Source organism: Schistocerca serialis, chromosome 6 (genome assembly GCF_023864345.2).
Source record: "Schistocerca serialis cubense isolate TAMUIC-IGC-003099 chromosome 6, iqSchSeri2.2, whole genome shotgun sequence".
Lineage (NCBI taxonomy): Eukaryota > Metazoa > Arthropoda > Insecta > Orthoptera > Acrididae > Schistocerca > Schistocerca serialis.
In genome coordinates, this window is record NC_064643.1 from 407,003,267 (window position 1) to 407,028,106 (window position 24,840).

General features: G+C 40.9%; 1 non-coding gene across 1 annotated transcript; it reads left to right on the plus strand.

Annotated features, from left to right (window-relative positions):
• The first annotated feature begins 23,538 nt into the window (after positions 1 to 23,538).
• Positions 23,539 to 23,618, plus strand: Trnal-uag (transfer RNA leucine (anticodon UAG)). Its single transcript has one exon. It is a non-coding gene; the product is annotated as a tRNA-Leu (tRNA).
• Positions 23,619 to 24,840: the final 1,222 nt, after the last annotated feature.

Genomic DNA, 24,840 nt, shown 5'->3' on the forward strand with positions numbered 1-24,840 from the left:
GGTTTTCCGTGATTTCCCTAAATCACTCCAGGCAAATGCCGGGATGGTTCCTCTGAAAGGGCACGGCCGACTTCCTTCCCCATCCTTCCCTAATCCGATGAGACCGATGACCACGCTGTCTGGTCTCCTTCCCCAAACCAACCAACCAACTATTTCAGGCCTCTTAGTTCGTGTGTGCAACACTATTGATTTCTCTGCAACTGCGAAAGATTTTCATGATAATAATCGTGACAGTTTGATACGTTTTATGGTAGTGGCGCATCTTTAATGGTGCTTCAACTCCCAAGTACATTATGTTTACGTATTTAGCTGGTGACATATCTTTCAATTCTGCAGAAGTCTCGAGAATGATTTCTGTGGGTACGTGTATTACACAAACCTCTTTTAGGTTGAAAGGTATTGATTTTCAAACGAGTAGACCATTCTTCACTGATATGTGTTCAAATGAAAACTTTCTCTTCTGAATCCAATATATGCACAAAAGGCGAAAATGCAGAACTCGCAACGGGCATGAGATGATAATTTAGCACTATCTAGCATCCTTATGTCTGTATTTTAAAGTAAAATCAGCTGTACAGTACTACACAGATCTGTTGAAGATGCACATAGAGCACGTTATAGACGTCAGATATTGCCCTCACGGCCCGCATCTCGTGGTCGTGCGGTAGCGTTCTCGCTTCCCACGCCCGGGTTCCCGGGTTCGATTCCCGGCGGGGTCAGGGATTTTCTCTGCCTCGTGATGGCCGGGTGTTGTGTGATGTCCTTAGGTTCGTGAGGTTTAAGTAGTTCTAAGTTCTAGGGGACTGATGACCTCCGATGTTAAGTCCCATAGTGCTCAGAGCCATTTGAACCATTATTGTCCTCACGACATGGAACACTTAACGTACCAAAGTACGTAACCATTCCCCCATCACTCCATTTGCAAGTGAAATACGAAAGCGAATTTCTCCCAGTGATATAAGATATACTTGTACCCCATGTGCGATCTATGAAGGCTTTGAGTATACATAGTCGTTTTTCTAAGATTTATAGCTTAGCAGAGGCGGCGTGAAAGTTACTAGCTCCTAATAATACGATAATTTCACTTGTTTGGCTGTACGTTAAACTCAAGTCATCCCTCCTACAAGCAGAAAGCGATCTAGTATTAAGGCTAGCATCATAATTTTAAGCGATCCCTCACATAATTGTAAGTATTTACTTTGCACACAGAATAACCAACACATCTCAGAGATTTATAATGGTACTTCTGAGGTTTAACATAATGTCACATGAGTACCTATATAAGAACATGGACTTCCTAACGAGACAACTGTACAAACGGGAGACGTCAAAGCAATTCATAGGTTCGTGGATATTTTTTCTGCGAAACATTAAAGTGAATAGGTTTCTGCTGTGAATGAACTAAAATACAGTTAAGTGACAGTTCGATACAGCATCTACACATATACTACGAAACCCAGTGACTCGTAGTAATATAATGTTTCTGCAATAAAGTTCTGGGAAATCACAGGTGACGACAAATGCGGCGGTCCAGACTGAAGCTCAGTACATCTACTGCCGTGTAAACATAACGTGATAGGAACGTTACTGCCTCATTCCTCAAATCCTGCGGCGGTCCAGACTGAAGTTCAGTACATCTACTGCCGTGTAAACATAACGTGATAGGAACGTTACTGCCTCATTCCTCAAATCCCATCAAATTCATCTGCCACTGTTACAAAGTTAGATTTTTTACCAGCTATTCGTATTGCACTTCGCTAAAAGATGTGGAAACCGTGCTACATTTATTCACAACATCTATTGAGGCCGCTACGAATAATTTAGTATATTTCATTTCAGATTTTCTCAAGGTTGTGAGATAACATCCCAGGCAGAAAGGCCTGGTCACAGGATTCTAGTTCTAGTATAAGATTTCATCAGCAGATTATGCTTGTTATATTATATTGGTATTCACATTGAACTGACCTGTGAAATATCTGGTGCTCTAAGCACATGAGTTTTAACTATACTTTTGATATATGTTGATGAATATCTGTGATGATTCAAGAGAGAGACAATTAATAATTTATAATCCCGTAACTACCCTGAGTACTGAGCTAGTTTGCTGATGGCTGATCCGCGCCGGCTTAAATCAAATTACATTACACTGTTCATAGTATTGTTAGTTATTTCTCTTTTGTTTTGATGTCACTTTATTACAAGCCATCAAAGCATATATAAATTAAATCAAATTACATTACACTGGTGCCGATAGTAAGTATTCTGCTATATGTGTAACTGAATTTTCAAAGATAATCCTTATCACTAAGGAGTTGGTTCTGCAGTTAAACAGGTCGGTTCATATACACCAACAGCTTATTGCACTGAACGCTTACTCATGGGACCGAAATAGAAACTAGAATCCTGAGACCTAATTTTATTGTTGTCATTGATTAAATGTATGTACGAAGGTTGTTTTTTAAGTAAGGGCCGTTCGCGCGTATAGTCCCGTAGTTCGCACGGACGCCGCAACAAGCCACCGCGCCACTTGCCGGCATCCTTCCCGTTCACACTGATGCAAGTTGCAGCTCTGTAGCTGACGTGTACGCATCGCTGTACTACTTTGTACTGTTTACGATTATTGAATCGCCCGCCGCGTGTGAGATACGGTCAGTGATACGTTTTTTGACCGCGAGAAGCCTATCAGCTGCAGAAATTTATCGTCAGTTAACAGAAGCTTATGGCTTGAATGCAATGAGTGGAGGTAAAGTGCGTCAATGGGTTAGAGAGTTTAAAAATGGCGGTCAAAACGTCCATGACGAAGAACGCTCAGGCCGGCCCTCTGTGATCACTGATGATTTGGTGGCTGCAGTCGAAACAAAGAGTCGTGAGGACAGAAGATTCACAATTTCCACTCTTTCTTTGGAGTTTCCACAAGTTTCAAGATCAGTTTTGTACAAAATTGTGTCTGAAAACCTAAACTTTAAGAAACTGTGTTCTCGGTGGGTACCCAGACTCCTCACAGAGGACCACAAAGGGAAGAGATTTGCCACTTCATTGGACTTTTCGATTCGTTATGAGGAAGAAGGGGATGACATGTTGAGTCAAATTGTCACTGGAGATGAAACATGGGTATCCCATATCACTCCCGAAAGCAAGCGACAATCGATGGAATGGCGACACACAACCTCACTCGTCAAGGTCAAAGCCAAACAGACGCTGTCAAAGCGCAAGATTATGGCAACTGTGTTCTGGGACAGGCGCGGTGTTTTGCTAGTGGACTTTATGCCACGAGGAACGATAATGAACTCAGATACGTACTGTGCAACTCTAAAGAAGCTCCGCAGAGCAATTCAAAACAAAAGGCGCGGCATGCTGACAATAGGAGTTTTGCTCCTGCACGATAACGCTAGGCCTCACACCTCTCAAAAGACTCGGGATTTGATTGATTCTTTTGGCTGTGAAGTTTTGGACCATGCACCATACAGCCCCGACCTTGCTCCTAGCGATTTTCGCCTTTTCCGGTACCTGAAACACCATCTTGGCGGGCAGCGCTTCAATGACGACGATGAAGTGAAAGCGGCCGTGAACTCTTGGCTGTCGGAGCAGGCGGCCGAATTCTTTGAAGATGGAATTAAAAACTTAGTTGTACGGTATGACAAGTGCTTAAATAAACAAGGCAACTATGTAGAAAAATAGGTAAAAGTGTGTAGAATCAGAAAATAAAAGTTTTTTTTCAAAAGTATTTGTATCTTTTTTTTTAAAATAAAAACGGCCCTTACTTAAAAAACAACCCTCCTATAAAAGTATATAGTGAAACGTAACTGATGAATAAAACGTTTCCGTTACATGTATTACACGCACGGGAACGACCAGCTGACTGGATGAATGATCGCCGACCCACGCTGTTCCTTACATCCAAGATAGACTGTGAGGTAAGGAATCGAATGCACAAGACCAGGTTTCTAATTGAAACTAATCAGTAGTACCCTGGGTGTATGCAATTAATAACAAACTTTCCACATAGTTGCCTTCTAGCATTTCGATTGTAACTATTAGTGTAGAAAGTGTTGTTTACTTATGATCTGATTTTTTTTTTCGTGTGATGCTATTTACATCAGTTAGCACCATGGTTAGACCGAGTACAAGACGAAAATTATGAAACCGACGACCAGGTGGAGAATATTCCTGAATCGTTTGGTAGGAGGAACTGTAGTTAGTGAAACTGAACGAATCACGATCCTTCCTGACAGTGTAGTATCGCAGACGGATATTTGTCAACAGAGTTCATAATCGCCGGGGGGGCAAGAAACTGTCAGATCTGCGGGTGAAATCAGCTGCGACAGAGCAGCCGAGTGTGAACGAACGAAGGCAGAGCTAGCGAATCCAAGCGATATGCTTGCATTACTGTTCCAGAAATTGGAAATAATGGAACAGCAGAGAAAAGGAGAGCTTGAGGAAGATATCCATCGGCAAAACGAGTTTTTTGAAAAGGTTGAGACTAACATAGTCGCTAAAGTGCACGAAATGTTAGTGAAACGCGAACAAGCGTTAGTACAGAAGCTAAATCGTGCTCTAGATGGCAGGGATCAACCTATATTAGAACACGTTAATAACTAAATAGAAAAGGTGGAATCAGATGTATCTGAAGTTAAGAAAGGTTTGCAAGATTTACCAGACAAAGTAAATAATTTGAACGGAGAAGTATCAGAGGTCAAAGAGGTACTGGAATCTCTCGATGCCATGGTCAAACAACTAACCATGGGCATCGAGGAGATTTCTTTAAACATAGAACGAAAGGTAGAAGGTGAAGTGAAGTTAGTAATGCTTGACCATGGTGGACATATGTCATGAAGGTACAAGCATAAACTACGAAGCTTTAAGATTCGAGACTATCGGAAAACCATTGGGTGACTGTGATCATAGAATCATGAACCATGCCGCACGTAGTCCAAGTTGAAGTAGTTCATTTATTGTACAGCAAGATGGAAATGATGTGTCCAATCGGGGCATGTACGGAAATTCACCAGCAGATAATGTGACTGTTAGTCCTTAAGTAGTGAATGCAGTAGAAATAATCAGATAGATGTGCGCAGTGATGGACCAACTCTTGCTACACTGAAACATGAAGAGTCATTGTTGAAACACAGATAATTTCAGCTGTTTTCCGAAGAAAAGAAATCTATTCATCCGGTAATATTCATAAATAGTTTTAAGAATGTTTCCGGGATCTTGGCAGGAAAGGCAAAAGATACAGTTTGTTATGCATTACCGGAGATGCCGCATTACGGGCATCAGCGGTGGCAGAGAACTGTCATTCTGTTAGCGAGTTCGAGCAACATTTTTTGGCCAGGTTTTGGCCAGTTAGAATACAAGAAAGACTTCGGAAACAGGTATGTACAATTTCAAGCTGGGAACGTTCAGAAAATATTTTGAGAAGCACATCAACAAAACGAGGTACTGGTCAGATGCGATCGCCACACGTGACGTTCTTAGGATACTGAAATCCAAGTTGCCGATCTCAATATGGAGGGAATTGGTACATGTACCTGACAATGATTTAGACACATTCATGTCGGTCGTGGGTTCTTTTGATTCGATACAAGAGGATGTACGACAACAAAATAATAAAGGTGAAGGAACAAGTAATAACCACAAACATGGGAATAACGGTTATGGAAGCCAACATCGCAATAATAACTGGGAATACGAATGTGTTGGTAATAGTTACGAGAGATCGAACGGACAAAAAGTAGGGAATGGAAATAGAGTAAATGGTAGGTCAAGCGGTAGCTGCTCTCCCAATAAGAACAGAAGCGATTTGATGTATTGGAAAACGAGGAAGAAGGAGAATTATGGAAGTAATTTTCAGCCCATAAGTATGAAACAAGGTGGCCAGTGGCGGCAGAATATGGCTGCTAACTGGTCGGCGCGGTCAAATAGACAGCAACAGGAAGTCCCAATCAATAATGTCGAAGCCATTCCCATGCCGGCAAATGCTTCGACGTCGACATGGGTTAATAACCCGCGTACAACACAAAATAATTCAAATTGGCAGCACAATGTGCAAATGGAAGCTACAGATGATAAACAGCCAACAAACTACAGGGGGTCGATGTAAGCCTTCGGCACTCGGCCACTAGGAACGGAAGCGAAGGCAAACTAAAAAATAATAATCAGATTGCTATGCTGCGTAATAAAGACGGGCAGAATTTGCAGGTGGAATTAGTCACAGAACTGTGTAAATGTTCTGACCAACAGAGATCGTACAAGCGGCGATACATGTAAAAGTAAATGGTGTATTCGCAACGGTTTTAATTGACACAGGAGCGGCTGTGTCGGTGATGTCTGAGAATTTCTTTAATGTCATTAACGAAAACAAGACTGCCTACCATGTCGGTTCAAAATTGCAAAATTACGGGGGCAATAAAGGGAAAGTCGCAAAATGTTAAAGCTCAGGTGCAGGTAGGAATAGAAATAGGAAATGATACGATATTATGCACGTTCCTCATTGTTAAGAGTTTAATTGCAACTTGTATCCTCCCATGGGACATACTGAGGGAAAGAAGCGCCATGACCTACATCCCTCAGGGCTTGTGTTTTCCACGAACGCCTACCAAGAATTTGCAATTACCATTGATCAAAACAATGGCAAAGCACAATAGGTACTGTCAATGGTTCGAACATATAGAAGTGGAACCCTTTGAGCTTAATATACAGGATAATGTACCACTGAGGGCGTATCCTGAAATAAAAGAACAGTGAAGAACAGTGAAGAAATCGTTAAAATACAACAAGAGATTCAATTAAAAGTCAGGGAGTCAGAATATTTAACTAGCAAACAGCAGCATGAGCCTTCTCAATTATTAACTATGCAGGCACATTTTCGGAAAAACCCGGAACAATTAGAGGATATTGTGGTGTCACCGCCAGACACCACACTTGCTAGGTGGTAGCTTAAATCGGCCGCGGTCCATTTAGTACATGTCGGACCCGCGTGTCGCCACTGTGTGATCGCAGACCGAGCGCCACCACAAGGCAGGTCTCGAGATACGGACTAGCACTCGCCCCAGTTGTACAACGACATTGCTAGCGACTACACTGACGAGCCTTTCTCTCATTTGCCGAGAGACAGTTAGAATAGCCTTCAGGTAAGTCCATGGCTACGACCTAGCAAGGCGCCATTAACCGTATCTGAAGATAGTCTTATTTGTATTATCAAGAGCGATGTACCAAAGAACTATATAAAAGTTAAGTATTCGAGTAGCTGCATACTTTTCTTATTAGCTTTCACTACTTATCCTGTTCCAGAAGTCACGCCCGTCTGCGTTAGATAGCGTGCATAAAGGCCGCCTCTATCTACAAGGTGTTGGCACATTTAACAACACATCAGATATGTGCATGATATGCAGGTATATCCGCACCAGACGTTCTGTCATGCTTCCTATTCCGTGCCTTGGAGTAAACGCGAGGCTGCGTTGAAGGAAACAAAGAAAATGCTGCACCGGGGAATAATTTCTGGGGTATCCAGAATCAGGCCAAATACGTGGGTTATACCCATATCATGATTTAAAAATGTACATACAGGGAAGGATAAACAGTTAAGAAAAGTAATGTTTGTACTTGAAAAGTAATGTAAATAGTAAAACACTTTAGTGAGTTAATGAAGTTTTATATTCATGTGTTAAACATAACAGAGAATTGCATTAGTAAGACCTTCAGCCTTAAGGGTGACCCTGACAAAATGTTCAAAAGGCTCTGAGCACTATGCGACTTAACTTCTGAGGTCATCAGTCGCCTAGAACTTAGAACTAATTAAACAGAACTAACCTAAAGACGTCACACACATCCATGCCCGAGGCAGAATTCGACCCTGCGACCGTAGCGGTCGCTCGGCTCCAGACTGTAGCGCCTAGAACCGCACGGCCACTCCGGCCGGCTGACCCTGACACAGAAACAAAGTAGAATTAGCAAGAAATAATTGCATTAAAATATAACTAAGAGAGAGATATCAATTTTATGTGTATATAATAGGATAAGAATTTCTTTTGCTTTTTATATTAACTAGTAGGAGAATGGTGTGATTTAATAATATGACCGAATACTTAAAGAAGTGCATACGGTGCATCAATGCGTAATCGTGACGGTTGATTGATTTTTCGGAGTGTGAATGTAAATAGGCATGTTTTAATTACTTAACACTGTTGAGATCTACGAGGGTAAATCAATTACTATCCGCAAAGTAGTTATGAAATTTTATTGTAATAAAATAGGAAACTTACAAGAACATCATTTTTCGACGTAGTCCCCTTGCGTTTCAACGCACTTGGTTCATCGTTGTACAAGAATCCTGATGCCCTTATAAAAGAAGGTTCTCGGTTGAGCTGCGATCCAGGAATGCACTGCTTCGTCCGAGGCAAATCAACGGCCCCCTAATGCCTGTTTGAGTACCCAAAGAAATTATTGTCAGAAGGGGCAAGATCAGGACTACATGGAGGATGATCCAGTACTTTAAATTTGAGTGTATGGAGCGTTTCAGCAGTGTGGGCGGCAGTATGCAGACGGGCATTGGACAACACCTTTTTACAGCAATCCTCAGCGTTTGCTTCGAATTGCAGGCTTTAGCCTGGCAGTAAGCATCTCACTGTAACGCACACTGTTTATTGTTGTGCCCCTTTCCCCATAATGTTCCAGTACTGGACCTTGTGTGCCACAAAGAACCGTTAGCATCAGTTTTCCTGCGAACGGTTGGGTCTTGAACTTTTTCTTGCACGGCGAATTTGGATGTTTCCATTCCATACTCTGACTTTTACTCTCCGGCTCGTAACGATGGCGCCATGTTTCGTCACCAGTAATGAACTTGTCTAAGAAGTTGTCTCCTTCGTTACCATAGCGATCCAAAAGTTTTTTGCAGATGTCCAAGCGAGTTCGTTTATGCAACTCTTGTGTGCTGTTAGCACGGCAGCGATAACGAAAATAACCTAGCTAAATGGTTCAAATGGCTCTGAGCACTATGGGACTCAACATCTGAGGTCATCAGTCCCCTAGAACTTAGAACTACTTAAACCTAACTAACCTACGGACATCACACACATCCATGCCCGAGGCAGGATTCGAACCTGCGACCGTAGCGGTCGCGCAGTTCCAGACTGAATCGCCTAGAACCGCTCGGCCACACCGGTCGGCCCTAACCTAGCAGCTTGAAAATTGCAAACATATAACAACAAATAAACAAACCTTGCGTCATCAACGTAAAACGACAGTACTACCAAAATGAACAAAAATATAACTAAATTGCGGATAATACACTTCTGGCCATTTAAATTGCTACACCAAGAAGAAATACAGATGATAAACGGGTATTCATTGGACAAATATATTATACTAGAACTGACATGTGATTACATTTTCACGCAATTTGGGTGCATAGATCCTGAGAAATCAGTACCCAGAACAACCACCTCTGGCCGTAATAACGGTCTTGATACGCCTGGGCATTGAGTCAAACAGAGCTTGGATGGCGTGTACGGGTACAGCTGCCCATGCAGCTTCAACACGATACCACAGTTCATCAAAAGTAGTGACTGGCGTATTGTGACGAGCCAGTTGCTCGGCCACCATTGACCAGACGTTTGCAATTGGTGAGAGATCTGGAGAATGTGCTGGCCAGGGTAGCAGTCGAACATTTTCTGTATCCAGAAAGGCCCGTACAGGACCTGCAACATGCGATCGTGCATTATCCTACTGAAATGTAGGGTTTTGCAGGGATCGAATGAAGGGTAGAGCCACGGGTCGTAACACATCTGAAATGTAACGTCCACTGTTCAAAGTGCCGTCAGTGCAAACAAGAGGTGATAGAGACGTGTAACCAGTGGCACCCGTACCATCACGCCGGGTGATACGCCAGTATGGCGATGACGAATACACGCTTCCAATGTGCGTTCACCGCGATGTCGCCAAACATGCTGTAAACAGAACCTGGGTTCATCCGAAAAAATGACGTTTTGCCATTCGTGCACCCAGGTTCGTCGTTGAGTACACCATCGCAGGCGATCCTGTCTGTGATGCAGTGTCAAGGGTAACTCGCAGCCCTGGTCTCCGAGCTGATAGTCCATGCTGCTGCAAACGTCGTCGAACTGTTCGTGCAGATGGTTGTTGTCTTGCAAACGTCCCCATCTGACTCAAGGATCGAGACGTGGCTGCACGATCCGTTACAGCCATGCGGATAATATGCCTGTCATCTCGAGTGCTAGTGTTGCGAGGCCATTGGGATCCAGCACGGCGTTCCGTATTACCCTCCTGAACCAACCCATTCCATACTCTTCTAACAGTCATTGGATCTCGACCAACTCGAGCAGCAATGCTGCGATACGATTAACCGCAATCGCGATAGACTACAATCCGACCTTTATCAAAGTCGGAAACGTGATGGTACGCATTTCTCCTCCTTACACGAGGCATCACAACAGCGTTTCACCAGGCAACGCCGGTAAACTGCTGTTTGTGTATGAGAAATCGGTTGGAAACTTTCCTCATGTCAGCACGTTGTAGGTGTCGCCACCGGCGCCAACCTTGTATGAATGCTCTGAAAAGCTAATCATTTGCATATCACAGCATCTTCTTCCTGTCGGTCAAATTTCGCATCTGTAGTACGTCGTCTTCGTGGTGTAGCAATTTTAATGGCCAGTAGTGTAATTGATGTACCCTCGCAAGTAACAGTTTTGTTTGCTCCAGTAGTGGCCTTCAGCCATGTAATTGCATGTGTCCGGGGGCACTATTGAGAATTAAAGGAATATGTGTTCCCGTTTAGAGAAAGTAACTTCATGGCATAAAGTTTAGAGCCGCGGTATATAAGGAATGATGTGCGCGAAAGCATGAATTGCACACATGCAATTGAGACGTGGTTTTTGGGCAAACGGATCCTCATTCAAAATTTTAAATAGTTAAAAGTGTGGATCTGTAATAAGTGATGAATAACACACATGTAACTGCCTGAGGATCGGTAGTCCAGATGTCCAAATGTCTACTTTCGGCACGAAAGATTGAGGGAAGTCTGTGACATAAAATTTGTGCAAATAACATCAAATCCTAATGTGGACTAAATGTTAATGTCATGGCTAGTAAAACTGAAAGATGTAATATCAACGACAAAGCCAATATATATAGCAACATGGTGAATAGTACAATAGATACAATATGTAAAGCAATTTAATTTGCAAAAGCATCAACGTGTGCTACGAAAGTGAGAAAAAAAGTCTAGCAAACACATAAAAACAGAGAAAGACTGTGTCATTGTGCACTTTTATCAGTTAAAAGTTTAAAGAGAAAAAGACTCTGAAATCTGAGTATCAAGGTTGGCATAATTTGTTTTATTCATGCAAAAAAATTGATATTTAGTGTATTAAGATTACGGCTGTGCAGCAAAGATGACTTCACGGAATAATATGAATATTAATATCATGTGAAGCTAAAATGTGTTACAGCTAGCGAACACTATCAACGCTATAGTGAGAGTGGACAAAAGTAAATCTGCCGGCCGGGGTGGCCGAGCGGTTCTAGGCGCTACAGTCTGGAACCGCGCGACCGCAACGGTCGCAGGTTCGAATCCTGCCTCGGACAAGGATGTCCTTAGGTTAGTTAGGTTTAACTAGTTCTAAGTTCTAGGGGACTGATGACCTCAGAAGTTAAGTCCCATAGTGCTCAGAGCCATTTAAAAAGTAAACCTACCTTTGGACACCAACCATAGTGACAGGTAGATAGACTAAGTGAATGTTATACAACTGTGTACCTACGTGTTGTGAACAACGGTACAGAGTAGGAACTTTATGTAAAGTAACTATATGAGTTAACAGGCCACTCTAAGAGTGCGAAACTTTGCTAGTCATGAACCAATAGACTGTGTAATTCTCAAAGGAATACATCGTGTTCTGAAAACTGGACTAAAGGTTGCTCGGAAAATTAAACACATTACAGAACATTAAAACGAACACTTATGCGCGAATATCGGATGAATGGACCGCTAAATAATTCTCTTGTCCCACTAGCCAGTAACATCTGTTACGTAAGTAGTTAAAATTAATGCTGGCGTGTGTTATTTCATGCGAATCAGCTGATCGGAGAGCTAAGCTACTGGCCGCCACTCAACAATCACCTGTCCGCTTGGGGGCAGGGGGGGGGGGGGGGGGGGGCGCCAGGCAGCTCCGTCACCTGCCGTGCCGTCGCACCACCGCCTTCGTCACACCGGCGTCGCTACGGTTGAAAATCGGCGATCGAAGACGTGTACTACGTGTGATGAGGCACGTTTGTAGTGGTAACAAGCTTCTGTAGTTCAGTCGTGTGTTCCACTATAATCGAAAAATGCTCAGCTTATCACCTACAAGAAGATTGTTTTTTTATTTCCATTTGTGTGATCATAATTTCACTGTTTTCTAATGTTGTATTCTTTGATGTGGTGCACTTGGGGAACATTCGATCAACATATCCTTGAGTAGAAGCAAAATGTAAACTGGGATTTTGGAGACACTGAATGAATGTGGCCATTCTGGCGGAAGACCCTGAGCTGGTTTTTAACTCCCAGTTTTGCCATGTCTGCGAACATAAATAGGGGCGTTAGCTCAAGTCATTTTCTGGTGGCATTTGTTAATACCTTTCCGGACTGAAACATCTGTCACACGGGTAAGGAAGTATTGTAGTTACCCTCCCTTAGAATTAGGCAAAGCACATATGTTAATTACTATTGTGTGCAACCTATATTTGGAAAACTCATTTAAGAAACATACATGTACAGTGTTGTGAAATTTGAAACCATAATCGAACAGTACTATGGCCTGACTGGTACGCATAAATAATTTTGTCCCAGCCATTCCAGGGGGCAATTGTACTGTATCTCCTGGGGTGGTCATGAATTTGAAATTTATAAATTCCATGTAACGATAATTATTGTATGAATAGCTGCCGATTAAGCCAAAGATTAAATAAATGCATTGTCTTGCAATGTATTCCATGAACATTTGAGATTCTGGGACTGGGTTTTTTTTTTCTTTTTTTTTTGTCCTTGGACTCGACGAGGAAAGAACTATGGTCTGAAGTTCATCTTGCTGTAACAATCTATGTAAGTTGTAAACGAAACTATATAATTGTTCATGACTTGAAATTTGTGTACGGTACCCAATAATTTGTAAACCTTCTAAGCCTAAACCTTGCTTGTCCTGAGTAGACGTGGCCTTAACGGAACATTGACCATTGTTAGGTGCCATACTTGAAAATAATTAGTAATTTTCTTTCAGCTCATCTTCGAGACGTGCCGCCGGTCATTCAGATTCCACGAAATATGCGGCCGCTACGAATAATTTAATATATTTCATTTCAGATTTTCTCAAGGTTGCGAGAAAGGCAGAAAGGCCTGGTCACAGGATTCTAGTTCTAGTATAAGATTTCATCAGCAAAAGATTATGCTTGTTATCTTATATTGGTATTCGAGACGAAACCACGATTTGAAGTTACTGGTTTTATTACTTCACATTGAACTGACCTACGAAATATCTGGTGCTATAAGCACATGAGTTTTAACTACACTTTTGATATATGTTGAGGAATATCTGTGATGATTCAAGAGAGAGACATTTATAATCCCGTAACCACCCTGAGTACTGAGCTAGTTTGCTGATTGCTGAACCGCATCGGGCTCTGCAATAAAGTTCTGGGAAATAACAGTTGACAAATTGCGGCGGTCCAGACTGAAGTTTTGTACATCTACTGCCATGTAAACATAACGTGATAGGAACGCTACTGCCTCAATAGTGTTGTGAATAAATGTAGCGTAGTTTCCACATATTTTGGCGAAGTATTGCATACGAATAGCTGATAAAAAAATCTAACTTTGTAACAGTGTCAGATGAATTTGATGGGTTTTGAGGAATCTAAAGGTTCTGCTGATCAACATGAAGTCAAGATCAAAGTGCGCACTTCAGGAGTATCAACACAGATGAGCCAAAACATTATAACTACCCACTTAATAAAGTGTTCGTATATCTTTTACGCCTTATACTGTAACGATTCAGCCCGACAAGCGAGTGGTAAGTTTCCGGAACTATCAAACCTTCATGAAATCCCTGTCATATTCTGGTTTGGTAGTTGTGATTTTCAGTCATCCACACTGAATGCACAATATCCTCAAAAAGTTGGAAAACGGGTGTCAGTGAAATATATTTCTTGCAAAGAAATAGACGTATGCAGGTCAACAGCGTTTGAGATTTGCTAATATTTTTCTGACATAAGCAGAACAGAAAAAGATAATAGCTCATCACGGATTACCACATGGTTTGAAACATGTATGAATTCGACCCTGAAACCAATGTAGTACAATTCACACATTGTACCACAGGTACCCATCATGCTGCAAGACAGAACACCGTTTTTGCAATAGTGGACTGTGAATGTATGGCATCTCAATATCCAAACATAGACATCAAACGTTCGCACATGATCTGTAAATCATTTCTGATGAATGTGGATGTGATTCATTCAACAAGATGCTTGTGATTGAAGTTTTTTGCTGCCCAAAATTGCGGATGGCCATGACAGAAAGGTATACTGTTACGATTTACACTACATTCCACGTGCAAGCTTATGATTGCTGGCAGATCGCGCATTTACACGCCTCAGTTCTATACTGGTTTCCTCCTAAGGTGTCTGGCATCGTATGTTTACACGCACCTACCATTCAGTAGGGTTCCAGATGCGTTCAGACCAGACGAATTTGAACAGTGTGAGTGCTCCTCAGACCACTATAGTAGATTGAGTCTTATACTGTAGTCAATGTTAAGGATGCTTCTGTGGGAAAATATGCTATAGTAGTTCTCAAAGATGTGTGGTCAAAGTAGCTCAATTTGTAGAGTATTAGTGGTTTTGTTGTACATTCACTCCGTAAATTTAGACAGTAGTTTCGGCGCCGAATTCATTAAGGTAGTAGCGGTAGATTAAAATAAGTTCCCAACTAGCTTTAGTAGTAGTAGTAGTAGTAGTAGTAGATCATCCATGACAATAGATTCTCAACTAGCTGTATCACAGTGACCACACATTCTTTTGATGGATAATAATATTATTCTTTAACGAAAACCGTTTTAAAGTTCAGTTCAGTTCAATTCAATTCTATTCAAGTAAATAAGAATTCAATTCGTTTTCAGTTAGCTGTATTGCAACAAACACACATACCTTTGATGGATGGCGGTGTAATTCTTTAGCTAACATTGTTTCTCCAGTTCAGTTCATTCAATTCATTCTCATTTAGCTGTACTGCAGTGACCACACACACTGTTGACGGACGGCAATATTATTCTCTAACACTGATTTCGCTGTAGGTGTGCCTGGGTGTGATAGAGATTTAGTACTGATTTTGATGAAACGTTAATCTCCAATCATCGTTTCTACAAACTGAAAGTGATATAATGCTCAGGCTTCCATTGCATTTTTAGGTATTTTTCTCACGTAAACTGCATGTGTACATAAGACATCTAACATTACCAAACTATTTATAAATGCTTACAGTACAGGAATGTGAAGGTGAGCACAAGGTGAACATGTCTGTAGTCGATTGGCATCGTAGTATTACCTCCACTAGCTAGCTTACACACTTCCATGCAGTTGGGCAAGGTCGTGAGGAATTTGATTTTACGAAGACTATTCTGAAATATTTCAGACGAAGTTTGGAATTTGAGTATTACATATGAATCAGTAGTATGGTGGGAAATGGAACAATTTGTGTGCTGCTCAGTGGAGACAACATAAACCTTCACCTCACACTTTTACATGTTTAAGCAGAAATTGTAAGACAATGCCCTCAAAAACTGTAACAAATTTCCCCAAGACTATAAACAAGACGACTGACCTTAATGCAATCCGCATGGTGGGCTATCCAAGTTAGTCATAATGGCATATTCTGCATGATGCTAAGTTTAGCATTCAAGATGGGAATCTAAGATGATGATCTGTGATACCTTCAATGACGTCTGAATCGAAGGTGGTGGACGTGAGGATATGGGTGTGGCCAGCAACACTGACAGTCGAAAACAGTTACTTCAGTTTCTGTGGCGCTGCAATTATCTACTCCCGCCCCCCGTTACCCCACACCCCCACCCACCTCGCCACCACCAACATCATTTCTTCTCAGTGCCCAGGCTTAGTAGCTGTCAATCAGACCTGCCATTTGTGTTCTGAGCTCCACTGTAAATGAGTAATCATGATCAAAAATGGTTCAAATGGCTCTGAGCACTATGGGACTCAACTGCTGTGGTCATAAGTCCCCTAGAACTTAGAACTACTTAAACCTAACTAACCTAAGGACAGCACACAACACCCAGCCATCACGAGGCAGAGAAAATCCCTGACCCCGCCGGGAATCGAACCCGGGAACCCGGGTGTGGGAAGCGAGAACGCTACCACACGACCACGAGATGCGGGCCCAGAATCATGATCACGAAGCGTCACCAGGGACCTAGCACATCCAGAGAAAAATAATCTGCAGCAGGGCTATTATACAGCGTGTTACAAAAAGGTACGGCCAAACTTTCAGGAAACATTCCTCACACACAAAGAAAGAAAATATGTTATGTGGACATGTGTCCGGAAACGCTTACATTCCATGTTAGAGCTCATTTTATTACGTCTCTTCAAATCACATTAATCATGGAATGGAAACACACAGCAACTGAACGTACCAGCGTGACTTCAAACACTTTGTTACAGGAAATGTTCAAAATGTCCTCCGTTAGCGAGGATACATGCATCCACCCTCCGTCGCATGGAATCCCTGATGCGCTGATGCAGCCCTGGAGAATGGCGTATTGTATCACAGCCGTCCACAATACGAGCACGAAGAGTCTCTACATTTGGTACCGGGGTTGCGTAGACAACAGCTTTCAAATGCCCCCATAAATGAAAGTCAAAAGGGTTGAGGTCAGGAGAGCGTGGAGACCATGGAATTGGTCCGCCTCTACCAATACATCGGTCACCGAATCTGTTGTTGAGAAGCGTACGACCACTTCGACTGCAATGTGCAGGAGCTCCATCGTGCATGAACCACATGTTGTGTCGCACTTGTAAAGGCACATGTTCTAGCAGCACAGGTAGAGTATCCCGTATGAAATCATGATAACGTGCTCCATTGAGCGTACATACTGACGAAACTAAAATGAGCTCTAACATGGAAATTAAGCGTTTCCGAACACATGTCCACATAACATCTTATCTTTATTTGTGTGTGAGGAATGTTTCCTGAAAGTTTGGCCGTATCTTTTTGTAACACTCTGTATTAGTGCTCATATCAGCTAAAAACAACATAAGATAGCTACGGGTGCACAAACCACGCAGCTTAAAAAACAAAAGTACTGCTTATTATTGCATATTATTATTAGTAGTAGCATTATTTATTGAATAACCATTTTATCGTATACAATGATATCTTCTTCAGATATGCTACTAAATATGAATTTACTGCTAATTTTCATGAAAGCCGCGTGGGGTAGCTATGCTGTCTAGGGCATCTTGCCACGGCTCATGCGGCTTTCTCCGCCGGAGGTTCGAGTCCTCCCTCGGGCATGGACGTGTGTGTTGCTCTTACCATAAGTTAGTTTAAGTAGTGTGGAAGACTAGGGACCGATGACCTTAGCAGTTTGGTCCCTTAGGATTTCACACACATTTGAATATGAAATAAGTTATCACACTACATCTATGGGTTCAAATGGCTCTGAGCACTATGGGACTCAACATCTTAGGTCATAAGTCCCCTAGAACTTAGAACTACTTAAACCTAACTAACCTAAGGACATCACACACACCCATGCCCGAGGCAGGATTCGAACCTGCGACCGTAGCTGTCCCGCGGTACCGGACTGCAGCGCCAGAACCGCACGGCCACCGCGGCCGGCTACATCTATGGGCTACAAATACAAAGACCTGTTTACAACCAATATTGTGTGTGTGTGTGTGTGTGTGTGTGTGTGTGTGTGTGTGCGTGTGTGTGTGTGTGTGTGTGTGTGTGTGTGTGTGTGAACTAACTTATGCTAACAACAACAACAACACACACACACACACACACACACACACACATATGCCCGAGGGGGAGGACTCGAAACTCCGGCGGGAGGGGCCGCGCAATTCGTGCATGGCGTCTCAAACCGCGCGTCCACTCGGCATTGCCGACTAATATTGTTTTCAGCAGTTGTGTGAACAAATTAACATCGTACAAAACTAACCAACACCGTTATTTACTCTGTACCAGAACATGTTACATGGAAAAGAAATGGAATTCCACTGAAATTGTGGTTTTTTATTTTTCTTGAAAACGTTTGGGTACAGAACAAGCAGTTTTTTTGTGTAAAGATAGAGCAGAAATTTCTACATATTGCTTGTTGTGCAAGTAGGAAATTCACCTTTAAAGTATTTCAGTATTGTACAGAAACTTGGTTACTGACTTCAATCGGTTCATTTCTCTCCATGGTAGTTTAACATTACAAATTTCTGAACCCTTAACTGACGAGGTGACTTTTCTGTAGCGTATACCACAAGATCAGGTCTCTGGGTCACGTATGTTTAAACCGAGATTTAAAGATCAAATTATATGAAATTTTTAATATAAGTTACATAACACTTATTTTTACAATTATTTAAGTGTTGTTTAAATATGTCTTGTTGCTTCTTTACATACCGGGGAATTCCCTAATGTTGTCCGAGCTAGTCCTAGTAATCCGATCAATTACAATAGGGTTCTGTTGATTACCAATGAGAACGTAATTCATCGACATCATATTTATTTTTGTAAATATACTATTACAGCCGTTCACTCCTGCAGTGTATTCAACTTTCATACGGTATTTTTGATACGAGCTGTATAGAGCACAGTTTCCCAAACTGTGTTCCACCGAATAAAAGTGTTCCGCAGGAAGTGATTAAGTGCTCTGTGAAAAACTATTAAAAACATGACTCTTTTCTATATTTTGACTTAAGTAATTTTTTAAAATTTGTTTCATCTCTTGTGTTATTAGTTATAATTTAAAATTGAAGTAATCACTGAGTAAAATAGTTTTTCTCCATTTTATAAATTTTATTAACCTTCGAAATAAACAAGGTGCTCCAACAGAGGATCAGGATTCTCAAAGTGATCCGTCTGAGGAAAAGCTTGGGAACCACTGGTCTAGAGTGAACGTTGCTTTCTTGTTGGACTACTGTTGTATTTCCGCAGTTCCTGAGTTTCTTTTGTGTCGTTTCTTTCGCGGTCGCTGTGGACTAATAGGATACCATCATAGGCTTATTTAGGCCTTGGAGGCTGCCTAGGGTGGCGGATTTTACTGGGTGGCTTGTAATCTGTTAGTGTTTTTAAAGCGTTTTATTCGCAACTCTTGAAAAGAGGATGCGAACTTGACTTTCATTGAAATGAATATGAATAACATCGTAAACAATCAGCTCAAATTTCATTAACAGTTTGGGCACGCAACGGAAAAGAGTAGTTTCTGTTGTGATAATGTCTTTACGTCGTGACAATGAGACCAATATTCACTGTCGTAACTTCTTATGTGGTATGCTTTAAGAAGGCAAGTCTCGTTGCTCTCAATTAAGCTTTGTGGTGGGAGACACCGCTAACACTGTGATAGGAGCAGCTGGTGTCTACAATCAACAATGCCCATTCAGATTCAAATAATATACCGCCAGCCATTCTAATAGCCGCCTGCTTCGCTGGTAGTTCAGTTGAATTTGAAACTGTAAAGAATGCGTTGTTTACTGTTTAGTTTGTGATTTAAAATGAGTGACAGTTGGAGAGGAGTAAGTGGCTATCGGTACCAGATACTTGTAAAAAAAATGAGGCAATGAAAAAAGAGAAAAGTGTGAGAAAAAGTGCAAAAATCGATGTGCTGTTTAAAATAAGCGATCACAACCAGCTAGTTCCAGCTCGATCTCGAGCCTAGAAACATCAGAGCGTTACAATGTGGTGAATAGTATCGGAAATACTGCAATGTGTCGTTTGCGTCGGGCGTTTCCGGTGTTACAATAATAATGGCGCGGAAACCATCATTTGAGTTGTCCCAAATGGAGCATTTAATGCGAATAATGATAATGGTAGTTTCTGACTATCTTGTGGACTAGATGATAAATGAAATCCTTCGCGATTATGTCACTAAACAAGGTCATGTGGCACAGAAGATGCATTGTGACCAGTCATTTACCTTGACTTCGCGAGGTAAGTTTCTCAGAATCACGAGCTGTGGCCTGAAAGAACAAAGACTATTGTTAATATACCATAAGCTCAAAGCAAGAGTAGTGTATTTTGTCCTACACTTTACCGTTTAATCCAACACTGCGGTTGGCAAAACCTAATGAGGGATTTAATGACTCGAAAAACGGCCAGTCCTGGTTCCCTTGAAAATTTAGCCGAACGTAGGAAATGTGTGTTAACATTAAAAGGTAGTGGACAAATTACAGAGAGAGGGAGGGAATAATAAACTGACATCTCAGCTAGAGACAGAAGCAAAATATTGGAGGAACGTGTTAAAAGGAGTTGTTATTGTGGTTAAAAACTTTTCCATACAAGGCCTATCTTTCAGGGGTTACAATTTTGGGACTGGGTCAACACTTACCGGAAATTTCGAGACTGAACTTCAGCTAATAGCAGAATTCGATTGTTTTACATACAGAACTTTCAGTTTTGAGAAGAATTCTATATCAGTTCTGGTAGACAGCGTGATGAAGTACATTGTAGATGAAGTGAAGGAAAGTAAATATTTTTCCACCCTATTTGATTTACCCCAGCTGTTACACATATGGATCAGCTGTCTTTTGTTGCTATAAAAAGAATTATAAAAAGATGGATTTCGTTTGAGAGATTTAACTGTGTTCTACCAAATCCAGTGCAGATACCGGAAGAATTAACTGATTCATTAATAAATTAAGAAAGTATGATTTGGGCATTCACTTATGCCAGGGTCAGTCACTGACAATCCAAGCGAAGTGGCTGGTCTCTTGCTTTGTATATTCCGGGTCCAGCTCACTCCCATGACTTGATAGGATCGTGTGCAGCAGTGTTGTCATCACGCTCTTTCGCCCTTCTCTGCTTTTACGAACTGTTGGAATATTTTGTAGACAAAATGAAATAGATTGATGAAACTCAAAATGATTCATTAAGATGCGAAGCGACTGTAAAGCGGTTGAGTCTGCAGAATCTGGAAACTGCGATACTGACATTTTTGTCAACGACAATGAGGACATTTTTTTAATGCAACAAATACATTGTTTTAAAGTGTTGATACCGATATTGGGACTGTAATAAGGCAGAACGATTTTTTACTTCAATACATTCGAAAGAATCGTTCTATGTACAACACACATGAAAAAGTTGGCATCGAAAAGAGTAACGTAAATATGTACAAAACAGACACAAAAAGTAAAAAAGTCAAGAAAGCTTTGAAGGAAAAGAAATTTTGTGGATTAATACTCATCTGGTTACTATAGACAGATTGATACCTGATTTGGAGAAAAGAAAAAAATTAAAACAACTGTGTAGCAATTTTGAGATCCTAAGTAGTTTTCTTGGCCGAGACATCACTGACCTACTGAAATGTGCTAACAACCGCAAAAGCTTCTCCTAAGTTCTTTATTCAAAGTGTTGGGCGGAAACTACGTTCAAGAACTGTTCCTTATTTGGAGGTGGCACTGCGAATATTTTTGTCACCCACTGCGCTCTCTCTCGCTCCCAGAGTTACTTGCGGTCATCCATGTCGCAGGATCGAATTAAGTCTTTTTATCTCCACGAATTCTGACCTAACACAGTTAATAGCTAAATTTGTCCCTGAATACTATCGTTTAACAGTAGAAAACACTAAGACAGTGAAATATAATTTTATGTTGTAACTGCGAAGTTTGTCGTCGGAAGACGAGAAGCACTGACCAATAAGGTAAGCTTTCTTCCTTTGTTTATTTACTCGACCACATAAGAATAAGGTAGATTTGATGTGCAACGTATGCAACAATGTAGTTATCAACTACCGGTGTTGGATCTGATTGTAATGTGTTATCGTTATAATTCATTTAATTCCGAATTCAATAAAGATCCATTTGCCCCTGGGCCAGGGATGAGACTGACTTTTTGAAACTAACCATAGACTGGTGAAGGACTGGGTGTCAACTGCCAGACTTCATAGCGCGTAGCCTTCCACCATCGTGGATTCTCGTATGTGAAAATGCGACAAAAATGGTTTCTTGTGGCACACACAACAATTAAAAGTAAAATGAGTTTACCCAGTAGCTCCGTAGCTTAATGAATAAAACCCTGCGCTTATTATAGCTGAAGATCGCTTGTTCAGTACGGTAATACAGAACAGTAATTAAAAAAAAATCTTTATCAAAATAGATTGTAGTCTTTATTTCTATTTGTTTCATTTGATTTGAAATATATTCCTGTTCTTATTTTCTGATCTTTGAATATCTCATTTCAGTCATTGTATTAACTTTTATTATTTTGCACAGATTTAATGAAGTGATATAGGTTGTCTCTTACATAGATCAGCCACTTTTTACAATTTTACATCAGCTTTGGTTTTTTTGTTTTTGGAAAAGAAAAAGTGAAAGCTGATGTAAAATTAATCTTAATGTAAACTAGTCGTCTGTCTGTTCAAAACCGGTAACGGTGCTATTTAAATAAATAGCATTGTAAAAAGTAGCTGGTTGCTGTTATCTTCTATGTAAGAGACAACCTATATTTTGTACTCAGCCACGGGTTCAGAATGTCAGTTTTCGACAAAACAGCATTAAAGAAGTAAATTTGTATAAAAATGTGATTGCAGTAAGGTAGCGCTTATATTTTCTCAAGGTTTGGAAAGAAATATTAGTGTGACGATAACTGTGCAAGAAAATGTAGGTACATATCGTTTCGGGACCGAAGTAAGATACTGCATTATATTATATCGTAAAATTTGAGGCCTGAAGGAAACCAAGAGCTTCTTCATGGCATTTGCTATGAGCCCCGCAATGCCTTAATCCAACTCTGCGGTACGCTTAGTTCTGCACAGCGGGTGACAAGTTTTTTTTTTAAATCATGGTCCGGTTTGGACGAAGCGCATTTTCATGAGATGCTCTCTTCGTCATTCGAGTATAATCCACATTTGTTTCGAGGCATGGCGAGATGCTTACCGTTAGTACATGTATTATCAAGGCTGATGGTTATAGAACATGTATTTTAAAGGCTTCATGAGCATTTTTCTATTTTGGTTAATGTACGAAAGTTCTCTTCTCAATTCGATATTGGTGAGCCCAAGGTTGTATTATTGAAATGTTTTTGGTAATTATCTCACGACTCCAGGAGCGTTATTATTGCATTCTTACAACCTTCGTTGTTGCTCTCAAAACGTATATAAACTTCTCGTACGGTATTTTCCTGTAACTAACTCCTTCCACAAATGCATGCTCTGAGGCTTTGGAAAGCTGTTTCCTATCAGACGAAGTGTAATTAGAATACTTATACTAAATTTCATAGCAAGTTGTTAAGACTTTTGCATAAGTTCACATCGTTCGTGAGGTAGCGTGGCCGAGCGGTCTAAGGCGCTGGTTTTAGGCACCAGTCCGAAAGGGCGTGGGTTCGAATCCCACCGCTGCCAAAACTTTTTACTTATTGCCGAATTCATCACTGCACTGAACAGACTTTACCAGGACGAAGTTATATCTCTAGTTAATTTTGACAGAATAAAGAATTACAGTACATTCGTTTGGTTCCCCTGTATGAACCTGAACAATCATCGTATCGAATTAACGGTAACCCATACGGGGTGTTGACAAAAAAGTTCAAAAAACGTTTTATGTTGAATAACTACACGTTAGTATCGAAAATTATTTTGGCTATTATATTTACCGTCTGGAAGTTCATGGTAATTGCTAAATACGTAGTATTTCGAACCTCCAATCATCTACCTGTAAACGGGCTACTGCAATCGTTTTCGGCTTGATCTTTTTCTCTAACATTTCTTAATCATCCAAAACTTGTGTGACTGACATATAACAGCTCATGTGCTAGATCTGGTTGTGTCGTGTATACATATCCTGTAAACTGACTCGTTCAGAGGATCTGCTTAACATTTAACTAATTGTCATTATTTTTGCAAAACACACACACACACCCACACACACACACACACACAAATTGACCACTGTATTGTGGCTGCCGAGACTAACTATGTTACTCTTCAGAATGATAACGAGAACAATAACATAAGTTAACCAATTACACTTATCTCTTTATAGACACAAAAATAAAATTTTTAAATTCTTGATGGACTCGTGAAGTTGATCGTCTTTTTCCGAGCTGTTGTCTTATGAGCAAACATTCGTAAACATTTCGACAAGAATGTGACCTAATGAACGCAGCAACTATCATAGATAATTCTAATGGTGGAGTGAGGAAGCTATCGATACCTGTTGACTTGTGAATTTCTCACGTAGGCTGGAGCCCTGGAGGTAAGTTTGTTGCATTATACAGCACAGATCAGAAGAACTGTCAGTGAAAAAAAGTGCGGAAGTACTAGCACATATCAGGTGACTTGAAGAAATAAAGCCTTTTCGTTTTGATTTTCTCATGTTTGTTCAGTTTTTGTTTTTGAACGGGTTTCTTCGGAAGTTCATAAGGAAAATTTGTGACCACAGTATTTTTGTTCATAAACTTTCCTTGTGTGTTTATATGAAATTAGTACTAAAATTTTAATTATTATGACACATTTATTTTTCAATTATTGATAAAATTTCAGAACAATTAAACCTTAAAGTCCCAGACCGCAAGCGTACGCTGTTGCTATTTTAATGCATAACGGTGGAGTAGGTGATTACAAA